The following is a 24,879-nucleotide window of genomic DNA, read 5'->3' on the forward strand; positions in this document are numbered from 1 at the left end:
TATTAAACATTTAAATGCAAACCGTTTCAGAGAACATTGGGTTTTAACATCATACAATAAACCATCTTGATGTTGGCACATGTTTCCTCTATTCATATTGATGCATTCAAGTCTTTGTTGGAAGCTGATGCTAAATTGCACCATTGCAGTTACCAAGTTCATTCTGAGATGGGATATGTTCATCTGTGTCTAAGAGCCTCATGCAGCCCATCAGACCCAGGCTGGCAATCTGTGGAATCTTGCTAATGACAGAGGGGCTGCTATAAGATGCCATAGACAGTCACTATTTATTAGACTGGTGAGGGGCTGTTTGGGCCTCTATGTACTTGAAATGCCAAAACCAAATTTGAATCCTAATCTGGACCTGCAGCCCATATTCTGCAAGTAATGGTGACCATAGACATAACAATTACGATCTTTCTTGGAAAAGATCTTTCCAAGAAAGATTGTTTGTTTCAATACCCACATGTAAAGCTGAATCATCAGATATACATATAGAAGCAATAGAATTCTACCTGTATATGACAATTCAGCACTAACAATGGCACCAGACCAAAGTTTTCCGTCCAGCCTGATCGACGAGCAAACGATATCCAAGTCTTCTGCCAATATTGGTCGGCTCTTTTCCCACCATACATGCACTGAATATTGTTTGAAAATTAGTTTTGTACAATTTTATCTGTGCGTCTATGGCCACCGTAAAAGGGATCCTGTCATCGAAAAACATGTTTTTTTCAAAACGCATCAGTTAATAGTGCTACTCCAGCAGAATTCTGCACTGAAATCCATTTCTCAAAAGAGCAAACAGATTTTTTTATATTCAATTTTGAAATCTGACATGGGGCTAGACATTTTGTCAATTTCCCAGCTGCCCCTGGTCATGTGAACTGTGCCTGCACTTTGGGAGAGAAATGCTTTCTGGCAGGCTGCTGTTTTTCCTTCTCAATGTAACTGAATGTGTCTCAGTGGGACATGGATTTTTACTATTGAGTGTTGTTCTTAGATCTACCAGGCAGCTGTTATCTTGTGTTAGGGAGCTGTGATCTGGTTACCTTCCCATTGTTCTTTTGTTTGGCTGCTAGGGGGAAAAATGGAGGGAGTAATATCACTCTAACTTGCAGTACAGCAGTAAAGAGTGATTGAAGTTTATCAGAGCACAAGTCACATGACTTGGGGCAGCTGGGAAATTGACAATATGTCTAGCCCCATGTCAGATTTCAAAATTTAATATAAAAGAAATCTGTTTGCTATTTTGAGAAATGGATTTCAGTGCAGAATTCTGCTGGAGCAGCACTATTAACTGATTCATTTTGAAAATTTTTTTTTCCCATGACAGTATCCCTTTAAGATTTGGAAGGTCAGTGGGATGTGTCCCAATTCTAGTCACGCTTAGGAAAGGTACAGTGCAAGGCTATAAACATTTAAAGAAACTACGTAATGTCTTTTTACCACAGTCCCATTTAAAAGGGGATGCCCAGTAACCTTAATCTAATAGTCTGCGAACCTCTGTTAAATGTTAAACCTTTAACATGATATTTTTATTATGGCAGACAGTCTCTCGGTAACAAGACTAACAATTTAAGCACAAATAGATTTGTTCTATTCTCATGGACCACTAAGTCATTCCAAATAAATTGCAAACAAATACATATTTAATAAAGGAAAAACAAACAGCAGAGAAAGCAATTATAAGAACACTAAGTATTTCATGTTAATAATTAGATATGGCTACAAATTCTAATCAGCACCTCTTCTTGTAATTACAGGCGTGCAGTGCACATAAATATTTGAAACTAATTCTTCTTAAAGCAGCCCTCTGGGAAGAACCAACAAGCCAGGATTCAATGGAAACAATATCCTATTTATAAGCAATGGTCATGTTTCATGTATTTCCTCTAATTATTAATAGTGTGCAGAGCCTTCCAGCTTGATTGTGTTTTTCATTAATCATAGTTTGACCATATGAGTTTTTTTTATTAAAGAAATATGGCAGCTCTAAACATACATTTAGTGCAGATATCACTTTCCTAAGAGATTGTCTATTTGTTGCAGTAGAGAAGAGAGTCATTAAAATCTGGTGGCTAACCTAAGCACAAAGTAGAAAGAAGTATTGGAAGCCTGAACTTCTGCAGAGACAAAATGAATCAACAGATGATTACCATTCCCTGGTTCTACTGTGTTCAAAGCTAGAGAAAGAAAGGAAAATGTTTTCAGTTTATAAAAAGGTGTAAGACCTCTGCCTGAGTTGGTTGTAAGTTACCCAGCTGCTTCAGTCTTGATGCAATCTAAGAACTAGCATCATTTGGAAAGCAAGAGACATCTGCATTCCAAGGCACATCAACGTGGCAAACAGCAAAATCGTTTGTCTAAGTCATTGTGGTCATCTGTGACAACTCATTGTGTCCCTTCAGCTGAGGCAGCACTGAGAAACCTCCACCAAGGTACTCAACCTGTAGTTGACTATATAGTACAGTTTTATAAATTTTCTGCAGACACCGACTAGAACCAAGCAGCTCACACACTAGCATTGCCTTGTCATTAATTCCAAAATGAGCTGGCAAGAGTTGGCAGCCCAGCTTCCTAGAAAGAACTAATCCAATAGTCAGTCCAGATTGACCAACTCTTGAGGAAAAGAAGGACTGAAAAAAAGATGGTAAATTCTTACCAAGGCCGTATTGGGAGAAAAAGCAACCCTGGCAAAGAAAATCAAAGCAGCCCACATACAGAATAAATATGCGACATTGGTGGCCAGCCCCCCCCCCCAACAAGTGCAATAAAAACATTGAGGTTGAGGGTCCCCCAATAAAACAAACACTAAAAAAGAACCCAAACATTGGGGGTCAGGGCCCCAATTAAGGTTAAAAAATGTGGTGGCCAGCCCCCCCAAGTTAAAAAAAACATTGGTGGTCAGGGCTTTTCCCATATAAAAGTTAAAAAAACACTGTGGCCAGGGATTTAAAAAAAAAAAAAAGTGTTAGTGTTCAGCTGAAACGTACCTTTAAAGTCTTCTTCCTTTAAGGAGACAACAGCTTCTTCTTTCTCCTTAGTGGTTTCAACACCCATTCGGCTTTGGCTCCCTTTTGGCTTCTGCTCCCATTTGGCTTTTAAGCTTCGGCTCCCATTCGGCGGCTCTACTTCCCCAGCCTACCTAACCCTACATTGACCAGTCCGGGTCTAATTCTAACCCTCCTGGCTCTTGCCTAAGGTCCCTCCCCTATTTAGACTAAATGAGTAGCTTCAGCTGAAACTATGCAGATTTGTACCCTTTGTCCTTCTCTATCTCTCAAAGAATGACTACAACACAGAAGGCTGAAACTGAAGGTAATGTAATAAAAGGCAATACTTTTGCACAGGAGCAGTAACCCAAAGCAACCAATCAGCAGTTAGGATTTACTGCTCACCTTTTTAAAATCAAACATCTTATTGGCTGTTATGGATTACTGCTCCTGGGCAAACTTAGTGACTTTTATTACATATAGGAGTTTGTTTTGTCGTGTATTCTATACACCGACAATATCTTTTTTATGTATTTGCATGAAAAAAGACCATATTGAACAAACACAGAATTGTGGCTTTGGTGCCAAAATGCTTGTGAGTGTTTTGGCACTGTCACCAAACTGTGTGTGTCACATGGGGAATTTTCCATTCAAGGGTATTAGAGGTGATGACAGGTGTAGAGGAGTGTGTTTTTATGCCAGATGGCAGCAGCAGGCAAAATACTATGTGTGCCATAGTCCTTAGGGGCACGAAACACACAGTTTTTTATTTGCCTATATTACTCTCTCCATATCAATTCCCAATCACTTAAATGGAAATAGCCATAAATTAACTGATACCTGAGTTTAACCAGAAATTAACCAAAAATTCTATTTTTTTCCCATGGACCTTAATAGACTGTCCATGTGATAAACAATATGGGGCAGATTTATCATGGGTCGAATTTTGAAGTAAAAAATACTTCGAAATTCGACCATCGAATTAAAATACTTCGAATAACGAAGTCAAAGGATTTTTCACCGAATTTGGCCATTGAACGATCGAAGTAAAATCGAACGATCGAATGATTAAATTCTTCAAATCGAACGATTCGAATGATTTTATCGTACGATCTAACGATTTTTACTTAGAAAAATGCATTAGAATGTCCTCATAGGCTAATATAGTACTTCGGCAGGTTTAATTTGGCGAACTATTGACGTTTTTTTATAGAGACAGTACTTCGATTATCAAATATTCGAATATTTGAACTATTTTACTTTGAATCGAATTCAAAGTAAATTCAAAGTCTTTGGGGCATGTTTACTAACATTGGAGATAAATATCTGGAGAGATTTCTGGAGATGTTGCCCATGGCAACCAATCGGCAATCAGATTTAAACAGCCACCTATCAGTTAGAAAACAAAAGCAAAGATCTGATTGGTTGCTATGGGCAACATCTCCATAAATCTCTCCAGATATTTATCTCCAATGTTAGTAAACATGCCCTATAGTATCCTATTCGATGGTCGAAGTATGCAAAAAATTACTTTGAATTTTTTTTACTTCGAAAATTCCCTCGAATTCACTTCGACCCTTGATAAATCTGCCCCTAAGTTTTTCTGGATGGAATTGCATCTCAAATTGAATCTTGTTCATGACTTTTCGCATGATAAACCTTTTTCTCACTGAACTGAATCCGTCTCGTTACTACCTATAGAGTACTTCTCACCATTTATCTTCCTTTCCTTAACAAAGTCGTTTTTACCCTACTCAACCATTTCTTTATGGTTATTTTCTTCTCCAAGCTACAAACATCTAAGCTGGATGTTTTGCTTCTCTGCAGGTTAGTCTTGGGGCTTTTTTTGGAATTAGACAGCTCCAGTTTCCCACCTAGAAATGTTATTTTCTTCCTGGTTTTTGTCTCTTTTCTAACATTCTGTCAAAAGTCACAGGTTACCATCTAATGAAATGTGTTTTTTTACAGTTTCAGCTAAATAAATAGAATTCTCAAAGGAAAAGTCAATTTTCATGTCTGTTCGTAATGTAGTACATATATTCACAAAACGTGAAATTTGTGTAATTTTTCAAAAATTAAATGTTAGCCTTTTTCCGATAAATCATGTGAGCTCTTCAATCTCAATTCACAATTCTGACTACAGCATTTAAATGTATCAGATGCAACTGTGCTAAGCACGAATCCACGAATGACTCTAGAATTTAAGTGGGAAATGCTGCATTATCATCAAAAAACATGATGTTGTTGGCATGATATTGCACTTTTCACAAAGCGACTACATATGTAAATAACTCTTTAAGTTGTTTTCTAGAGATAACGGCATTCCATGCAGAAACCATTTTCTTTTGATTGAATGTTTGTATTTGAATGCTTCTCTAGTTCAGGGAACATTTATTTCCGGCAACTGAAGTTAGTTAACACTTGAATCAACTGTACTTTGCATTTCGTTTGTTTAAATGCTCTTGTTGTACTATGGAACTCCATATGTGGCTTATGATAAGCACCTGTCTTTTCTCTGTCTCTGTCTAATATGGTGGAAGTGGGGCAAAGTTTTTGTGAAATTTAAAGCATTAGCACTTTCATTATATTGTGTCAAGCTTGTGTAAGAAAACAATTGTCATCTATATAACAGCAGCTGACTAGGAACATCTAAATGAATGTCATATAACAGTATTGTATTTGAAGAATAATCTCAGCCAACAAGCAATGTTTGGGTTAAAGGCCCAGTTAATAAAGGAATGCTGAAGAACTGCTACAGCAAAGATTTGAAGAAATAAAATCAGTTGCCGACACCTGGATGAATGTGTTCTTCTTATTGTATGGTTTCAGCTTTTTAATTTTCTGCTTCCTTTGTCCCTTTCCTTTTCTCTCTTGGTATTGCTCTGTTATTTCTTTTTCTCTTCTGGTTTCATTGTGGGCAGAAGTTATGTTTTGTTATCATATAAATATAGAGGATGTCTCTGGCTAAAGCAGAATCTAGGACATGAACTTTACCATATTGTTTCCTTTCACGTTCCTTAGAAACTTTTCATTCCTTGTATTTGTGAAGCTTAAATCATTTTCAACAGAATGAATCTGCCATGTAAGCAATTCTCTGTGTCATTTATATAAGGACTTGATTTCTTTAACATGATGTGCACATACTTTCTCCATACAAGAGTTAGTGAATTGATTTTCATTACATAATTTCAAGAACAGCATTAATTTTTAAGCAGAATGCATAATGTTTACCTAAATTATAAAATAAAAAGAAGAGAATGAAAGAAAGACCCATTTTAAAGCACATCTTAAAATGTGTCCCTCCGGATCTATAAGACCTTATGCAGGGTGATTCGGTGCATGATAAATTACATATAATCATCGCCTTAAAGCAGTGAAAATCATTGCTACCGCTGTTTGCTTGAATGCTTGATATAACCAGCCTCAACAAGCTGTAATCACCAACTCATTTGAATCAGGGAATTCAGATGAAGTCAAAGAATTAATAAATCCCACTGTTTAATATTGCTCCAAAGTAGTGATGGGCGAATTTGCGCCGTTTCGCTTCACCGAAAAATTTGCGAATTTCGTGCGAAATTTGCGAAATGGCGAAAAATTCGCTAAATGGCGCCGGCGTCTCAATTTTGACGCCAGTGCACGTTTTTGACGCTGGCGCACGTTTTTTGACGCCGGCGAATTTTTGCCACGAATTTTCGCGGGCGTTTTGCGAATTTATTCGCTGGCGGCAAATCGCCCAAATTCGCCGCAAATTCGCGCCTGGTGAATAAATTCTCCCATCACTACTCCAAAGTCCTCCATCTATTGTGCTTGATCAAGCATAATGCTGGGGGGCCTCCCCATACTGTATAACAGATAGTCTCTAAGTATATAATAAACAGTCAATATTCTGCACTACAATATGAAGCCTTGTGCAGTTTTGACCACAGTACAGGTTACACTCACTGGACGCAAAATAGTGGTAGAGCAGTACTCAACATATTATTGTCAGACAGAGCATCCCAAGGCCTAAAGTTGTTTACCGCAATTACACGGTCTTACTATCCCTTAGCGGTTTTCTGGTCAGGCCTGCACTGCATCTAGTTATCCCCACCATCCTCTTTAGCATGAAGTCTGGTTGCTATTCTGCGGATGCGAAGCTTTATCAAGGCATATAATTATTCCATTCAACTTCCTTTTTGAAGGTCAGCGCCTAATTGCACATGTGTAAATCCATCACTCCCATATTTGTTTCGGTAACACGTTGCAAAAATTTTTTATATCAAAAAAGATATATGTCCCAAGGCCTCTTAGAGTAAAAACAAGTCATTTATTAATAATCACATTTAAAAAAGTTTTTTTTAAATGTGCATACTAACCCCACATATCCCACCTTATGCGTTTCGCACCCTCCGGCGCTTAGCCATGACTTGTTTTTACTCTAAGAGGCCTTGGGACATATACCTTTTTTTGTAAAAAATGTTTGCAGTTTGATTGCCTTTGGAGATGGGGCGGGTCCCTTTTGGCCTAGTTAAGGGATTTACATAGACAGTCATATGGACTCCCGACCCCCAAATGATATATTCGGTAACATGTTGGCCACTTCCATATGCATATCTTCAACCTTAAAAACATCAGGGTATCCCCAACCTAAACATTCCTTTTGTCAAAAGTACCTTGCCACCTATTTATAATTCCTCCTTTCCTGGTCCTGATGGAATAAGAAGAATGGCAGCTTATAACAGAAGAAATAAACCAATCATATAAACAACATATTCAAAACAAAATCATATAAAGTCCATAAATCTATTTATTTGCAAGCTTTGATATTTGTACTTTTTACATCTATACGTATACATATACCATATGTATCCAGTAATATGTATAGATAAGCTGAATGGGTTCTTTCTCTTTAGCATTTTATGTGAGTTGGGTAATAAATCGTCTTAAGCTTGCTGCTTGTCTTGTAACCCATAGCAACCAGTCAGCAGGTAGCATTTTCTGGCTAGCTGCTTGAAAACAAACATTATATTGGTTGCTATGGTTACTAGATGTGGGCAAATGTAAGCCTTTTATTTACATTTTACCTTGAATATATTTAGTGTGCTGCTGACAAAACTATGCAGAAAAGCTTGAGAGCAGCCTTCCAAATTTCTTTTTCCCATCACATTGGGCATGACACAAGTGGCAACCTTGTCTTTTGATCTGGGGATTTTCGATGGGATCTAGAGCAAAAAAAAAAAGATTGTATATTTGATATTTTGAATGGGCTAGCATTTTTAAGAAAAAACTCAAACAGAATAATTGGCCTTTTGTTGCAGGAAAAAGTCACTGGCAAATGAAAATCTTGTTTCTTTAAAAAAATTAAAATTTTTGAAAAATTGTACATCAGTTTATTTAAACATATGCAAGTTTTATTCTACTTATTGCATAAAACCACAACATTGAATTTATATATATTTGATGATTATTGTTGGGGTTCCATCAACACTTACCAGAGTGAGGGTTGTGCTGGTATCAGCTGAAATCAGAGGGAAAATGGAAGTCTATCATTTGAATAGAATTCCAAAGTTAAGGACCCACATCTAATTTGTTCAGGGTTTCATCACACAATTTCACCAGAGAGAGTGTAATCTCTTTTGGGGAAGGCTTTCTTTACCTACTTTTTTGCAGCATAGACTTTATTAAAGATCAAGGAAAGTATTGCAAGTGAAGACAAAAAAAAGAAAAACCTTGAATTAATTACAGGAATATGCTATGCATGGGATTACCATGTGTTGACAGGTCAGGGCGAACTGCCCAAGATGCTATGGGTCTTTTATTAGCCTCCGAGATGTAATATTCCCATCTAGACCATGTCTTAGCAAATCAAGGAAGGGTTCCTCTCAGTCTGGGTGTCATATTTTCCATGTCTCTCATACCTGCCACTCTGGACAGAACAGTATCTCAACTTCCAAAGGTGGTGAGGGTTGTTTCCAGTTAAGAGTAAATGGTAAGTCTGCATGCCATCAGGACATAGTTCAGGAGCCTTTGTTCTGTAAAGTAAATAAAATATCAATTTGACTTCCTGGAAGAACATGTAGTGGATTTTGTTACAGTTCTTTTTTTATTATATCTTTTTATTTAAGTTTTCATTTTTACAATACAGTGTTATACAGTTGTTCTGTACTTTTATAAAAGGTACATAAATGTCAAATAAAACTGTTGTATAAAGACATACAAAAATAAACTAACAGTTTTAACTAAATTTATTGCCTACTTCTCTTTTTCATGCTTTTAATTCTCTTAGTTTGTTAATGCAACGCTGTCTTTCTAAGGAACACTATATAACTAGTAATATGTAATTGGGACCACGGAGATGCCCTCATTTTCCTTAAACAGCCACCTTTTCCCTCTGAAATTCAGCTATTTTCAGTTTCATAGTTCCTATTAGGTATTTCACTTCATATAATAGCAAACTGGAAAAACTATAACTGTGGGGAAAAAAATTAGCGCTTCTAATTGACCTCCCAACCATGGCCACAATGAAGACTGCAAGGTACATATTATTATTATTATTATTAACATGTATTTATATAGCGCCAACATATTGCGTAGCACTGTAAAGTAAATGTGATTATACAACTAAATCACATGAATTATATACATAGAACATATGGAGTTACATACATCACAATCAATGCAGGTACAAAAAGGTGAGGAAGGCCTTATGCATAGGCATACACTCTAAAGGGAAGGGAGTAATACACAAGGTGTTAGTGGGCAAGATCAAATTAAGTGGGTGAGAAATGTGGTATTGTATGTGGTGTTGCGTTTGGTAGTTAAGCAGAGTGAGGGTAGGCTTCTCGAAAGAAGTGCGTTTTCAGATATTTCTTGAAAGCAGAAAGGTTGGGAGAAAGTCGGACAGACCGTGGGAGAGAGTTCCAGAGGAGGGGTGCAGCCCTTGCAAAGTCTTGAATGCGAGCATGTGAGGAGGTAATGAGAGAAGAGTTGAGTAGCAGGTCAGTAGAGGAGCGTAGTAAGCGGTTGGGTGAGTATATAGAGATGAGTTCAGAGATGTAGGGTGGGGCAGAGTTATGAAGTGCTTTGAAAGTCAGTGTCATTTATTTGAATTTGATTCTGAAAGGTAACGGAAGCCAGTGCAGGGATTGACAGAATGGCGAGGCAGAGGAGGAGCGGTTGCTGAGGTATATGAGCCTCGCAGCAGTGTTCATTATGGACTGGAGAGGTGACAGTCTCTGGTGGGGAAGGCCAATTAAAAGAGAGTTACAGTAGTCTAGACGTGATATGATGAGAGAGTGAATAAGAATTTTGTCAGGGGAGTGAGGTAGCTGCATCTGTGAAGCACGACTCTGGTGGGAGGGGGCCTGGAGATGGGTGTGGGGGCCACTGACGTGGCAGCCCCATATGGCCCCGGACCACACAGTCTGACGCTGAACGTTGCTAAATAAGCCCCATAGAGTAAACATTTATAGAAACCAGCATAGTTACAACATTGCAATTTAAATAACTCTCTTGGTTTTTGTGCAACTTTACTAGACATTCAACAATATTCTATTTTAAATTATGCAAAATATTAAAAGAAATTTAATTTGAGAGGTTTTTAATGGGGATCTCAACCTAAAATTAGATTAGACTGTAATGTCCATTTTATTTCAACATACATAATGCAGTAGCACATGCAAGGGTATCATATCCTGGGCTGTTGGATGTTGATTATGTATTGCATGAACCCTTCTGTCAATCACTTTGAGACTCTGTTAGATAATTCAGAGCAGTTTCGTTCTTGTTCATTAATATACTATCATTGCTCAATATGCAACATACCTGGTAGTTGTCATGTTTCATACTATAATGGGGTATTACATCATAGAACACTCCTAGAACTTCCTTCCTAGTCTGCAAGTACAGAAGGCAAACTGTTTAGGCAATCATTTGGGCAGAAAACACTGTCAGTTAACAAAGATCGAGTAACCCCCCCCCAACAAAATCATAAAGTAATCCATTAAAAAGAACATGTGTAAAAACATTAGTGAGCATGCCTTTAACCTCAGATGGAAAACAAATCTATTAGACAGATATAACAACTCCAGATGTCCATGTGAGATCCCTACAAACATCAAAGCATGGTTGACTTTTAACTAACCAATCACATAATACAAGAACCGCTTTGCAAAATAAAAAAATAATTTTAGGTGGCCGATATGCTTAATATACATTATATATGAACATCTCACAGTGTTGGAAGGGCTTTCTAAATGGCAAAACAAAAGAGATTTCTCCTTGTTAGTGATGGGCGAATTTGCGCCGAAACGGCGTTTTTGACGACAGCGCCCGTTTTTTAAGACGCCGGCGCTCGTTTTTGATGCCGGCGCCCGTTTTTGGCGCCGGCGTCTGTTTTTTCGAAAAAATATTTTTTGACGCCGGCGAATTTATTCGCTGGCGGCGAAACGCGCAAATTCGCGCCTGGCGAATAAATTCGCCCATCACTACTCCTTGTATTTCTCCCGTTTATTTATTGACTTGTTTAGTACAATCTCTGTCAGACACTTCAGATTGCAGTTCCAGATGTTGTGGAATTTGGTATCTGTGATTGGTACATGAAGGATTTGAGGAGCTGATGGATTTTCCAGATGTGCAATAGCGGTAACAGGTAACAGTCACTATTTTTCTCCTTTTCAGGCATAAATACTTCATGAACATATACTGGAATGTGCTCTGTGATATTTACACCATTCTTTGTTTTTTTTCATGTTTACCTATAAGGTATAGGATCCATAATCCGGAAACCTGTTATCCAGAAAGCCATAGACTTTATTTTAATAAAATAATATTTCCTTTTCTTTTTTCTCTGTGATAATAAAACAGTACCTTGTACTTGATCCCTGTGAGGAACACTCGCCGGAGACGCTGTCCATGCCGGCGTCCTTCCCAAAATGGTGGTGCCAAGGGGAACCACGTGGACGTTGGACGTCAGTGCGTCAGTTTGGACGCAGAGTCTTGACGCCGGAATCAAAATGTGCAGCGTCAACATGCAACGTCAGCACGTGACGCATGGCGTCATCATGCACGTTTTGGCACGAAAATTCGCTTATAAAAGGACGCCAGAGGATTCAGCCATTGCTCGATTATAGGTTCAACTCTGTTGTGTTCCTGGGTGTTATTATCTGAACTCTTGTTATCGACTTTTGCCTGAACCATGACTATGAAACCTTGCTGCCTGCATAGACCTTTTTGCCTGATTGACGACTCTTCTTCTTAATCCTGTTGTCCACGAACTGTGTTCATATCTGCAACGCTTCCTCCTTAGTCCGCAACTGCAAACTGTGCCTTCGGGCCTGACAATCCCAACCTTAAGGCTAATATGTGCGATTCTTGGCCTGATGCAAACTGAAATACCACATAAAATGACCCCATGTTCCATAGCCATAACATTAATGGAACTCAGGCCTAAAAGTTAGTTCCAGCAATAGCAACAAAGAAACCTGCCCACCATTGTTGTCACTTCATTCTTGACTAAGCAAGAATATCTTGAAGCAAACTGCCTCCACAGTAGTAGTACCACACAGAAGCTATTCTGGAATTTATTGGGCAGGGGACAAAAATGTAATTGTCTCTTAATCAGGGCTGTATTTAGGTCTGATGACGCCCTAGGCATCGGATCTAAACATGCCCCTAAGTCGTGCACGCTAACATCATGTGACGTGCAAACTGACGGCCCGCTCCCCATTCAGTAGAAGTGATGTCAACGTGCCATTCGCTTGATGTCCCTTCCGCAGTCTTCCTCTGACCCTCTACCCCTCACCCCCTCAGCTCCGTCACCCGATTTCCTATGGAAATCTGTGGTGGAGGGTTTTTTTTTTAAAAAAAAATAAATTAAAACTGAAAAAAATAGGCACCTCGATAGGTACAGGCCTATATATAAATACAGGTATAGGATCCCTTATCCGGAAACCCGATATCCAGAAAGCTCCGAATTACGGCTCCATTTTATCCAAATAATCCAAATTTTTTAAAATGATTTCCTTTTTCTCTGTAATAATAAAACCGTAGCTTGTACTTGATCCCAACTAAGATATAATTAATCCTTATTGGAAGCAAAACCAGCCTATTGGGTTTATTTAATGTTTAAATTAATTTCTAGTAGACATAAGGCATGAAGACCCAAATTTAAAAAAATTACGCAAAGAAGAATATCTGGAAAACCCCAGGTCCCGAGCATTCTAGATAACAGGTACCATACCCGTATTGCCCTGCCCTTAATTAACTTTTATGGCTGTGGCCTGCAAACATGGGTATACTTGCTTATTATCATTGGAACTGAGTTTTATTGAATACAGGATAAAGCTTGCAGCACTTGAGTGATAACTTCTTATTTATAATGTCACAACAACTGTTTATTTGTGTAAATAAAGTAAGTAAACAATAGGATGAGAAAACAAAATATGCAATGTTATGAAAACTGGATATTTCCAGAAAACTGCAAGGAAGAAGTCATAATAGGGATCACTGCTCAACCATTTGTAGCAATCATGTGAGCCAACAAAATGACTTAACTATCTACCAAATGTAATTCAAATCTTCTTGGGGTGTATAATCATATGCCAAGTCTAAATGACTTAATTTAAAGTAGGATGCATCTCCAAAAATTGCAACATTAAATCTAGCAAAGATCTTGGATTACAAAAGGCCTGTATACAAATACACATGAAAGCTGAGATAATGAGATTGTAACAAGAACAAAAACAGATGATTCGTTATAATACTATTAATTTGATGCTTTTGCTCTCCTAAATAGGGAAGAAATTGCCCAGATTAAAAGATACAGATGTGTTGTTTCTTCTTTAATATTCCTTGAGGCATAATCAATCTATTTAACAGCAAAGCAATGGACAATGTCCTCCCTTCCATTCCTCTATCACAATTATTGGTAAAAGATAAACTGGTTCCAATTAAGTGTACCGGGTATGTAGCAGGTGTGAAGGCTGACCTTGAAAGTGGGAGATGACTAGTCGATAGATTCTGGTCTGCTCTCTCTACAGCTGCAACCCCTCTCCAGGGATTCCCCTATAACCAGAACAAAGCTGGTGACTGTCTAGAATATCCTCAGACGCTACACATGATTACACAGCCTAATAATTACAAACAAATGTGCAAAGAACAAGGTTTGAATGAATTCACAATGTACTCCCATGTTTCTTTATATTGAACATTAACAGCCAATAATACAAAAATACATTTACTATAAAAACACGTGTTAATTGTATTAACTAAAAAAGAATCTTAAATAAAAAGCAATAAAAAGATTCGAAAATTAGGATTCAGGAAATGACATCACTACATTGGCTGATTAGGAAAACCTTAGTCATCAATACTTTGAGCAGGTAATAATTATATATTTTCAACAGTATTTGCAGTATAGTAATGAAAAAACGTACACGTATTTGTTTTAATCATTGCTATGCATTAGGTACATTTTATTGTTGGTACTGGGGTAGAGAGAAATCTTCACAAATACACACAGACAAAAATAAATTCTCTGCTTTAATCTGTATTAATATATTAAAGGGTACCTATTGCAGAAAATTAGTTTCCTCCCATTGGAGGGGAGCCCGATAATGCTGAGCTAAAAGGTTAATACACCCAAAGCAGGAATCATTTGTTGCCCCCCTACTTCACACCTTTCAACAACACCCCCCCTATTGTGCAATAAATGTGCTCAATTCCCCCTACTACCTGGGTTTTCTATGTTTATTTAAAACTCTAAAAATGTTATATTTATTTAGGGGCAGATGTATCAAAGTTCAAAGTGAAAATTCGAATGTAAAAAAATCTAATTTCAAAGTAATTTTTGTGTATCTCAACTAGAGAATAGTCCAAATTCAATTTGAATTGGAAAAAAAATACGAAAATTCGAATTTCAAAATTGATCATGTACTGTCTCTTTAAAAATTCAAATTCTACCATTCTCCATTTAAAAACCTGCTGAATTGCTGTTTTAGCCTATGGGGGACCTCCTAGAACATGGTTGGAGTCAATTGGTGGACTTTGAAAAAACTTTGAATTGTAAGATTCGACTGCTCTATTACTTTGATTCATATGATTCGAATTTGATCGAAAACGGACTGATTCGATCCAAAATGGACCTATTCGGTCAAAAAAAACCTTCAATTTAATTTCGGTTGGTCTTTTTGAATTTTGAAGTTTTTCAATTCAAAATTCGACCCTTGATAAATCTGCCCCTAAGTGTAAAAAACTCTAATACAAAAATTTGCCATGTCAAATCTGTCAAGGTCCTAAAGAACAAATGATTTCACTGGCACTCAGGTCAAATCCAAGCAGGGAAAAGCCCTTGCTAAGTTTATTTGCGAATAAAAACATAGAAAGTGCTTGTCCCTGCTTGGATTTGACCCGAGTGCCAGTGAAATCATTTGTATTTACGAAATTGGAGGTTACAAAAGACTTCTTCACCGGGCACCGGGCATTCATTCCACGGAGAGCCAGGGTGTGCAAGTGTGGTAATACTTTATTATTCCTAGAGGTCCTAAAGAAGTCAGTGGGAGCTGCACTGAACTTATTGTACCATTTTCAAGTAATTCAGACTTTTAGAGGTTTTCAGATTTTTTTTTGCTAGTAATTGTCCAAAAAAGCTCACATTTTTAGAGGTTTTTGAGGTATTTGTATTTTTTTCATTCGTGCTTTTTATATTTGTATCTTTCAATAACTTTCATGACAATAGTGGTTTTAGAGAAAATAAGTTTAATTGTGGTTTCAAAAACTCCTAAAACCACTAAAATTCGACCTTTTATAAACGGGCCTCTTATATTTCTGATCCCTCCCCCAACAATTAGAATGGTGTTCAACTGACTCAGGTATTCATTTTGATAACTGTCTCAGTTTGTCTATGAAGCATTTCATTCATCCAGGTCATGATATACTGTATCTAGTGGAATTATGTGTAAAGCAATTGGACTTTTTTGAGTTTTCCTGAAAATGCAAAAAAGTCCAGTTACTTTTAAACACAAGCTGCGGGGATGGAATAAACCAGGAGTCAGCAAGGTCAGAGATTAGGGCATTGAGTATTCCATCTAGCAACATGAAGTGCACAATGAAGCTATGCTAAACTAGATAAGGGTATGCTCCTCTAAATTAATGTGTTTTATAAGATATGTTTGAAGGCAGAAAGATTGCGAGAAAGTCGGACAGACTATAGGAGTTTACAGGGAATTCCTGGGAAAGGGTTAAGCCCTTGCCAAAGTCTTGAATGTGAGTATTAGAGGGGAGCCGAGGAACAGGTAGAGAACCATAACAAGCTGTTTCTATCTATTAGGTTACCAAGAAAAAAAGAATAAAAAAGAAATTAAAATATTCCACATCTAGATATATTTGGCCTCCAAGAGAAAGATTATCCATGAAACTGCATGCTGTAGATTTTGTACAGGTACTGTAGATGGCACAAAAGGCAGCACTATCTACAATCATTAGATATTAATTTCACCTCCAAAAAAAAAATCAAAGCACTTATCAGATGCTTATCACATTTGATCATCAAAATTTCCGTACGCAGCTTTCCAGCCTTGATCGAGATGCCTTACATTTATTGCCAGTTAGATTACTGTCTTTCAAATAGATTTTTCCCTCATGAGGTGTTCTTTTCTCGTTTATTTTAAAATGTGTAATACTTTCTAAATAGTTCCACTCTGCATTGAATTATTGCTGCTGTGTGCCATCAACAGACTTGGCCGAAACAATTAGTGATGTAGCTCAAATCATTTCAACACTCACACCTGCCAAAGCACTTAAAACAATAGCCATTGACATCAACCTTTAAACGTGCAAATAAAAAAGAGAAAAAATACTATCCATGAACCCAGTCATATCCAAACAATAACTGCCTTTGTTATCCCAGATGTATATTTTTCCATCACACCAGCTAGATCGTTTTGGACACTAAATACAAAGAAGTATTAAAACAATTAAGCAATATAAAATAAAGATTCTGAAAAGAAAGTGAAAAGTAGACACATTAAAGGAGAACTAAACTCTATAAATGATTATGGTTAAAAATGCCATATTTTATATACTGAACTTCTTGCACCAGCCTAAAGTTTCAGCTTGTCAATAGCAGCAATGATCCAGGACTTCAAACTTGTCACAGGGGGTCACCATCTTGGTAAGTTTCTGCGACACTCACATGCTCAGTGGGCTCTGAGCAGCTGTTGAGAAGCTAAGCTTAGGGGTCGTTGCAAATTATCCAGCAGAAAATGAGGTTGGTCTGTAATATAAGATGATGCTACAGGGCTGATGATTAAATTCCGATGTTAATTGCACTGGTTTCTGTGCTGCCATGTAGTGATTATCTGTATTAATTACTAATCAGCCTTATATTGTGACATTTCTATTCTATGTGTACTGTATATTGTGAGTGGATCCCTTAGCTCATTTAGTGACAGCAGCACAGAGCATGTGCAGTGAATCAGCAGAAAAAAAGACGAGGAACTACTTGGGGATCTTTGGAGACACAAATCTTTACTGCTTAAGGGCTGTGGTTGCCTTGGGCTGGTACAGAAGCCCAAAACATAATGTACAACATTTTTAGCTACTTCTTTAGTTAAAGGGATACTGTCATGGGAAAAAACATTTTTTTCAAAATGAATCAGTTACTGGTGCTGCTCCAGCAAAATTCTGCACTGAAATCCATTTATCAAAAGAGCAAACAGATTTTTTTATATTCAATTTTGAAATCTGACATGGGGCTAGACATATTGTCAATTTCCCAGCTGCCCCAAGTCATGTGACTTGTGCTCTGATAAACTTCAATCACTCTTTACTGCTGTACTGCAAGTCAGAGTGATATCACCCCCTCCCTTTTCCCTCCCAGCAGCCAAACAAAAGAACAATGGGAAGGTAACCAGATAACAGCTCCCTAACACAAGATAACAGCTGCCTGGTAGATCTAAGAACAGCACTCAATAGTAAAAACCCATGTCCCACTGAGACACATTCAGTTACATTGAGAAGGAAAAACAGCAGCCTGCCAGAAAGCATTTCTTTCCTAACATGCAGGCACAAGTCACATGACATGGGGCAGCTGGGAAATTGACAAAATGTCTAGCCCCATGTCAGATTTCAAAATTGAATATAGAAATATCTGTTTGCTCTTTTGAGAAATGGATTTCAGTGCAGAATTCTGCTGGAGCAGCACTATTAACTGATTCATTTTGAAAAAAACGTTTTTTCCAATGACAGTATCCCTTTAAACTTTAGTTCTCCTTTAAAAAGCCAACATTTCCTACTGAGATCTAAGTGTTCTTTGCTGTTGAGCGATTTCATAAAACACCCTTGCCTCATCAGTTTATATCAGAAAGAAAACAATGACAGGCAAGTGTTTAGAAGAACATTTTCTATAATGCACGCAGCAGCTTTTAGAGAGAGTGCACTGAGAGCTCAATTACTATAATAGAGTGCTACAATTCCTCGTCTCAAATGCTTTTGGGAAAGGGAAAGGTATATGAATTAGATTTCAGAATGAATTTCTATTTAATCACACAGTAGAAAAGGTATCTTCAGTGAAATCTCAATTTTGCATCCCCTGCTTTTAAGTTTTCTTGCATTTTACACCTTTTTTGTGGTCCCACCAATGTACAATGCATTTCCCTGATTTTACATTTTCCCAGATTTTTTCACCTGTTTTTTGTGGTTGTACTGTGTTTTATAGTTATAGTACAACTCCTTGTTATGTTCTTTATTTGATTCTCATGTTTTGTTTTTGCTCTGTAGCAAGCCATTCGCTAGCAGTACAAAAGCTGCAGCTTTGTGAATTCTACTTTCTTTTTCATGTCATGTTCAAGGTCATCAGTCTTCCTAAAAAAAAAGAAAAGAATTGTAATTGCATTGATTGCCAGACTGCTACCCCAACAAACTTGCCTTTAGCTGTATGACATCATTCAGAATTCACAGAAGCTCTGAACTTCTCTCCAACCCCTTGGGGGAATTTCAGGATTTTTCATTCCTCTTTATTTTTTAAGGGTCAACACTCATGTTCAATTTCAAACATCAGATTTTGCGCATCATAGCTCATGTACACATTTCAAAATTGATTGGGGTACTAGCTAAGGAATAGAATAGGCCACTTGTTTTTTTACAATAGGACAAACTGGAACATACATAACATAAATTAATGAGATGATGGTACTAATAGCTTATTGACTTGGTGTGTCTGAGTGGCCCATGAAGAATTGTTATATCATCACACAATAGCTAATTAAGATTGTAAACAGAGGTTAATGGCTAATTTATAGCACAACCTCACATGCGAAAACATCTGAGTTATTGAAATAATTCTCTTACATCTTGATGTATTTATGTTGTAACCAGTGAATAGTGAAGGAAATCCTATATTGGTTTTGAAACCCTCAGCTTTTTTATAACGTCATAAACCATTAGCTCATAACACATGGAATTAAATTTGCAAGCTTAAAAGCAAAATCAACAATGAAAAAAAATGAATTCACAAGCAGTAGTAGTCTCTAAAGAAGCCCATGGCAATCAGATTCATAAAGGTCCAAAATAATCTGTTCCAGCTCTTGGCCTGCTTTGAAACCATTAAACATTAGTTTAATGCTTGGCATTGCCACGTATGCTGGAGTATATTCAGTTGCTTAAACTGATCACTGCTGGTAAGATCCAACAATTATAATGTTGTAAAAACAGGAAGACCAATAAATGTTATAACCTTAAAGGAGAACTAAACCATAAAAACTAATATGGCTTAAAATGCTGAGCACTGCAGAATACTGAACTTATTGCACCAGCCTAAGTTAGGGTTTCAACTTCTCAAAAACAGCAATGATCCAGAACTTCAAACTTGTCACAGGGATCACCATCTTGGAAAGTGTCTGCAACACTCACATGCTCAGTGGGCTGACCTGTAGAATAAGCTCAAGCTACAAGGCTGATTATTAAATTCTGATGTTAATTGCACAGGTTTCTGCAGTGAATCAGCAGGAAAGAACATGGGGAACTACTGGGGCATCTTCAGAGACACAGATCTTTACTGCTAAAGGGCTGTGGTCTCCGTGGGCTGGTACAGAAACCCAAAACATAATGTACAACATTTCTAACCTACTTCTTAAGTTAAGCTTTAGCTTTCCTTTAATGCAGAGCTCAAGAAAAATACAACACTCAGTCAAGATGGTGTAAAGTATAGTTACACTGAGCAATACAAGTGTGGGCAAAGATATTTAGTAGAGAACCCAATATAGAAAATGAGACATATTTATAAGTAGACAGTCCAACTAGACATGTTGCAATTTGACCAAGGATTCATGGAAAACAAATGAAAAGAGTAAAATGAAAGTCATATAAATTCACTGTGTGGCATGTTTGGTCCAGGTACTCATGGCTCAGGACTTCAGCCAGGGGAGAACAACCACTGTCATAAATATGCTAGTTAAGGCTGGTTTTTACATCAAAGCAAGTAAGTGTTGAAACAACACCAAAACAATCAGCTACAAGAATCAATTATCACAAGCCAAGTCTTAAAGTAACAGTACATTATTATTTAAAAAAACGCAAAACAAAAGAATATGAACAATAACAGCAAACATATTACATTTCTTACAAATGATTAAATATATAATATTTCTGAGTGTAGAAGGTCTATTAGGGGTTGAAACTTTGAACTCATTCCCTAATTGAACCAAATGGGCAAACCATAGAACACCATACACAGTCGGATCAGGCTAAAATAATTTGTTTTACACAACAAAATCTGCCCATATACATTCTACTGCATCTAACCTTTTATGTCTATATAAAACCTGCCTAACTGCTAGTTGATCCAAAGGAAGGCAAAAAAGCATTCTAAAGCCTTTCCAAATTTCCTCAGGGGGGGGGGGTGATTCGAAATGGCATTGATGGCCATTCTCTGGATCAACTTGGCTACTTTTGTGGCAATAAAGGATTAACTAGTAGCTAGAGCTGCAGTGTTTCCTCTCTCACCCTTTTTCTTGCATTCTTTCTAGTTTCCACTACTGCTCTTATGTAAGTGGGGCACCATTTTCTTTAGATGGGAGAGATCCCAGTGTGCTTTAATATGTGGCAAATAAAAACCCTGTGTCGTATGATTAGTCCCAGTCTGACAAATCTGCCACCATTTGGATCAGGTTAAAAATCTGAAGTGTCTGGACTGTAACATCATGTACTAATAGAATTAGGGAAGAGGGGTCCAGATGTTCCTGTGCAGGGGACTCTCCCCAAAATTGTATTTCCACCACTGCTAATGGGCACCAAAGTCCTCAATATGTTTGAACATCTGTATGCATAATATAAATAATATTACACACAAACCTACTGTACAGATTGGTAATCATACAGGTATATGTCAGTATCAAGGAATAAAGTGCATTACACCTTTATGAAATTTATTAATCAGAGCTCCAAGAAACTGGTTATTATGCAGCTAAGAAGATAAGGGGTTTGTGTATACCATGGGAATGATTAGCCTGTCAGCAGGCACAGCTTTTATTCTCTATAAATCCTTGAAAAGTCATTACAATGTTGGAAACATACAAAACATATAGTAGCAAATATTTCTGCCACTAAAATGACAAACAATGTATAAATTAAGCAGCCAGAAAAGACCCATAGGACATATCTTTAACAGATATATGAGTCGAATCCGCACGCATTTTCGCATACTGTTTGGAGATAAACATAAGGTGAAACATTTGTAAGCACGGTGATATGGAGACTGTAACAATAAACTATCCAATTACAATGATGTACTTTGAATAATTCCTTTGACTAAAGACCAGTTGGTTGACAGAATCATCTCCTGGGGCCTCCGTCCACATGTTTCAAAGCTTTGCACGGGCGCCCTGCCAGTGGCTAGTCGTTCTCCCATCTGACAGATCTCCATATCTCCTGTCCATACCCCATGCTTCATTTCTCTTGATGACTCTTGAGGAAGAACAAGCTGGGATTTTCTAAAAGCAATCACAGCTCAGCTGTCACATCTGTCAGATAAAATGGCACAATCTGCATTATTGTTTGGTTTGCATTAACTTGTGCCAGTGACTAACAGCTCAACCCGCATCTCTGTACTGATTAAAAAAACATACATGCAGCCAGGCCCTGCTTATTAAGATAGACATTCGTAAGACTTACAGACCTAGTCATGCGAGTAACCTGGGATCTAAGAGTAATAAGAAAATGTATTTACAGTTACACCCTGAAAGGCTGGTAGATTGACAATAAACACATATTTGAAGTACAGAATATCCTTATATACAGTTTCAGTGAAGCGATTTGTGTTAAAAACCACATGCAAAAAGCATACATTTATTGTTAAATTGCCATATCCATCAGCTAAAATATCAGCTCAGTAGAGGATATCACAGCTTGTAAAATCAGAGCAGCACATCCTTCATGACTTTGGCAGCAAACTAAATACCTACAAAGAAAAGAGAATTCGATCCAAGTTTTGGCAGCAGTTAGTTCCAAAGGGGTTGAGACAAACAGAATGAATTTAAATGTTACTGATTTAATCACTTGGAAAACAGAAAAAGTTTAAGAACAAAATAGGTTAAAATCTCACTAGGCAACATATAGGCAACTCATCATATTTAGTCTTGTTTGCTGACAGGGCTCTCTAAAATGATCTAGAATGCCTAAATTAAACTTAAAAACGTTACGAGAACTATAGTATAGACATTGTCTTTGGTTTAATGTTGTATTTAGCCTTTCTTCTTTACATTGATGCTTTCAGGTAACAGCTGTTAATGGTTTCTAGATGCTTTGATGTGTTCTCAAAGGAAAAAAAAATGAACCAATCGAACATGGTCTAAAGGTGGCCATACACGGATAGATCCGCTCGTTTGGCGATGTCGCCAAACGAGCGGATCTCCCTCCGATATGCCCACCTTGAGGTGGGCAATATCGGGCTGATCCGATCGTGGGCCCTAGGGCCCAACGATCGGATCCTAGCGTTCGCCAAACGGGCGGTCGGATCGCGGGACCGCATCAACGAACAGATGCGGCCGCGATCCGACGGGATTTTTAACCCCATCCGATCGAGATCTGGCCGACTTTCGGCCAGATCTCGATCGGGGAAGCCCGTCGGGGGCCCCCATACACGGGCCAATAAGCTGCCGACTTGGTCTGTCGGCAGCTTTTATCGGCCCGTGTATGGCCACCTTAAGGTGTCTTGTATAGTGAGGGGCAGGTACATCAAAATTTGATATTACCATATTATATTCATTCCTATGGGATTTTTAGAAGTGTATTTCTCAATGGGTTATGGACTGCTATTAGATAAATATGATTCTAACAATCCCATAGGAATGAATAGAAAGTGAGTGATTTTTGTGGTGATCTCTAATCTCACATTTTTATAAATCTGCCCCATAGTATAAGGCTAAATTCCTGGGGGGCTGAGCCTCCTTCCTCCTTCCAACCCTCCCTCCGAAGAAGATGAGGATGCCTAAGGTTAGAATACATACTCTGAGAGTATTAGCTCAGTAATAAAGCTCACCTTGTTCCCCTTTTTAGGACAGATATTAAAAGAGCGATGGAAATGAGGTTCTCCTCTGTGGGAGTGCACACAAACTAAGGTACCCCACAAGGCATATAGGTTTTTATTTTTATGCTGCTGTGCCCAATGGCACATTTAAAATATTTAGGTGGCGATAAAATACTGATTACTTTTTCATTGATCATTAGTGTGTTACCATGTTATACTTATTTTATTGCGGCTATTTTTCTTTATAATTTCATGTGCAAAATAATACACCTTGATTAAAAATGATTTTTTTCTCACAGTAATGTCATTCTCATCAGCTCAACTTTCCATTTACATAATCGATTATCTATTTGTTTCTTAAGGCTATCCTTAATGGAATCCTTCTCATTTCCTCTCTCTCTCCACCTAATTAAAAAGCTAATCAGTAAGGTTAAGCAGCTATCAAACACCTGAGTCCTATGGGGATAATACTGGATTCAGGGTAATTATGCAGCAGAAATAGTTCCCACATATTTTCAATTAAAAAATAAATTAGTAATATTGACGTTGGCCTCATTGAGCTGATCATTTGATATGAAATTGTGTCTAATTCACAGTTTCCAGTCTGTTTAGTCAGCATAGGGTTAAGTGTCATAACATGTTACATAGAATTTATGTATTTACTCTATACTGTATTAGATTATTTAACATATTGGGATGCTATCACTGACGGATTAACTCCTAGGACTGCCATATAAAACAGACATACCAGAATCTTAAATTATGGCAGTGATTTATCAATGTTTCAATTCGAAATTTTTGCCACAAATCATTTTTTTCCTGCTGAGTCCATATAGAAATCAATGGGAGCCATCTATGGAAAATTGAAAAAGTGTTTTTAATGCGTTTTTCAAAGATTTTGACCCATTAAAAACTAAATAGAGTAAATAGAGTAAAAATTTAAGGTATCTGATTTTTTTTCATAATTGTATTTCAATTATTATTTTTATATTCACATTTCTTAATTAATAAGCAATTAATATTAAATAATGAGTTTAATAATTTCAGGGTTTTTTTCAGATTTTGATAGACCGTTAAGTCAAGAGAGTTCTGTGCGAAAGTAAAAAAAAAGCAATGAAACAGCTGTGATTAGGCCCCACTATTTCCACACAAAAGGTATGATGTAGTCTCGTTTTGCATGAAAAAAGCTGCTATTGGAGCAAGATTTTACAGGACAACCAAAGCCCCCTGCTTGAAACAAAGACTAAAATAGCATTACAACTTTATTTGGAAGCATTTACCTTAAAGGATAAGTAACCCTTTAAAATAAGTGAATGTAAAACTGACGAGGGGGCTATTCTTAGCACTTTTGCAATGTACATTCATTATTTATTTTCTTTTAAT

At 37.4% G+C, this 24,879-nt stretch overlaps 1 protein-coding gene across 1 annotated transcript in view; it reads right to left on the bottom strand.

Annotated features, from left to right (window-relative positions):
- The window catches only part of rgmb.S (repulsive guidance molecule BMP co-receptor b S homeolog), a 77,259-nt gene extending 74,044 nt beyond the window's left edge, over window positions 1–3,215 (bottom strand). Inside the window, exon 1 of the mRNA XM_041580456.1 lies at window positions 2,997–3,215. The gene's annotated coding sequence lies outside the window, so the exon portion shown is untranslated. The remainder of the gene's footprint in view (window positions 1–2,996) is intronic.
- Window positions 3,216–24,879: the final 21,664 nt, after the last annotated feature.

The sequence above is a fragment of the Xenopus laevis genome, chromosome 1S (assembly GCF_017654675.1).
Source record: "Xenopus laevis strain J_2021 chromosome 1S, Xenopus_laevis_v10.1, whole genome shotgun sequence".
Lineage (NCBI taxonomy): Eukaryota > Metazoa > Chordata > Amphibia > Anura > Pipidae > Xenopus > Xenopus laevis.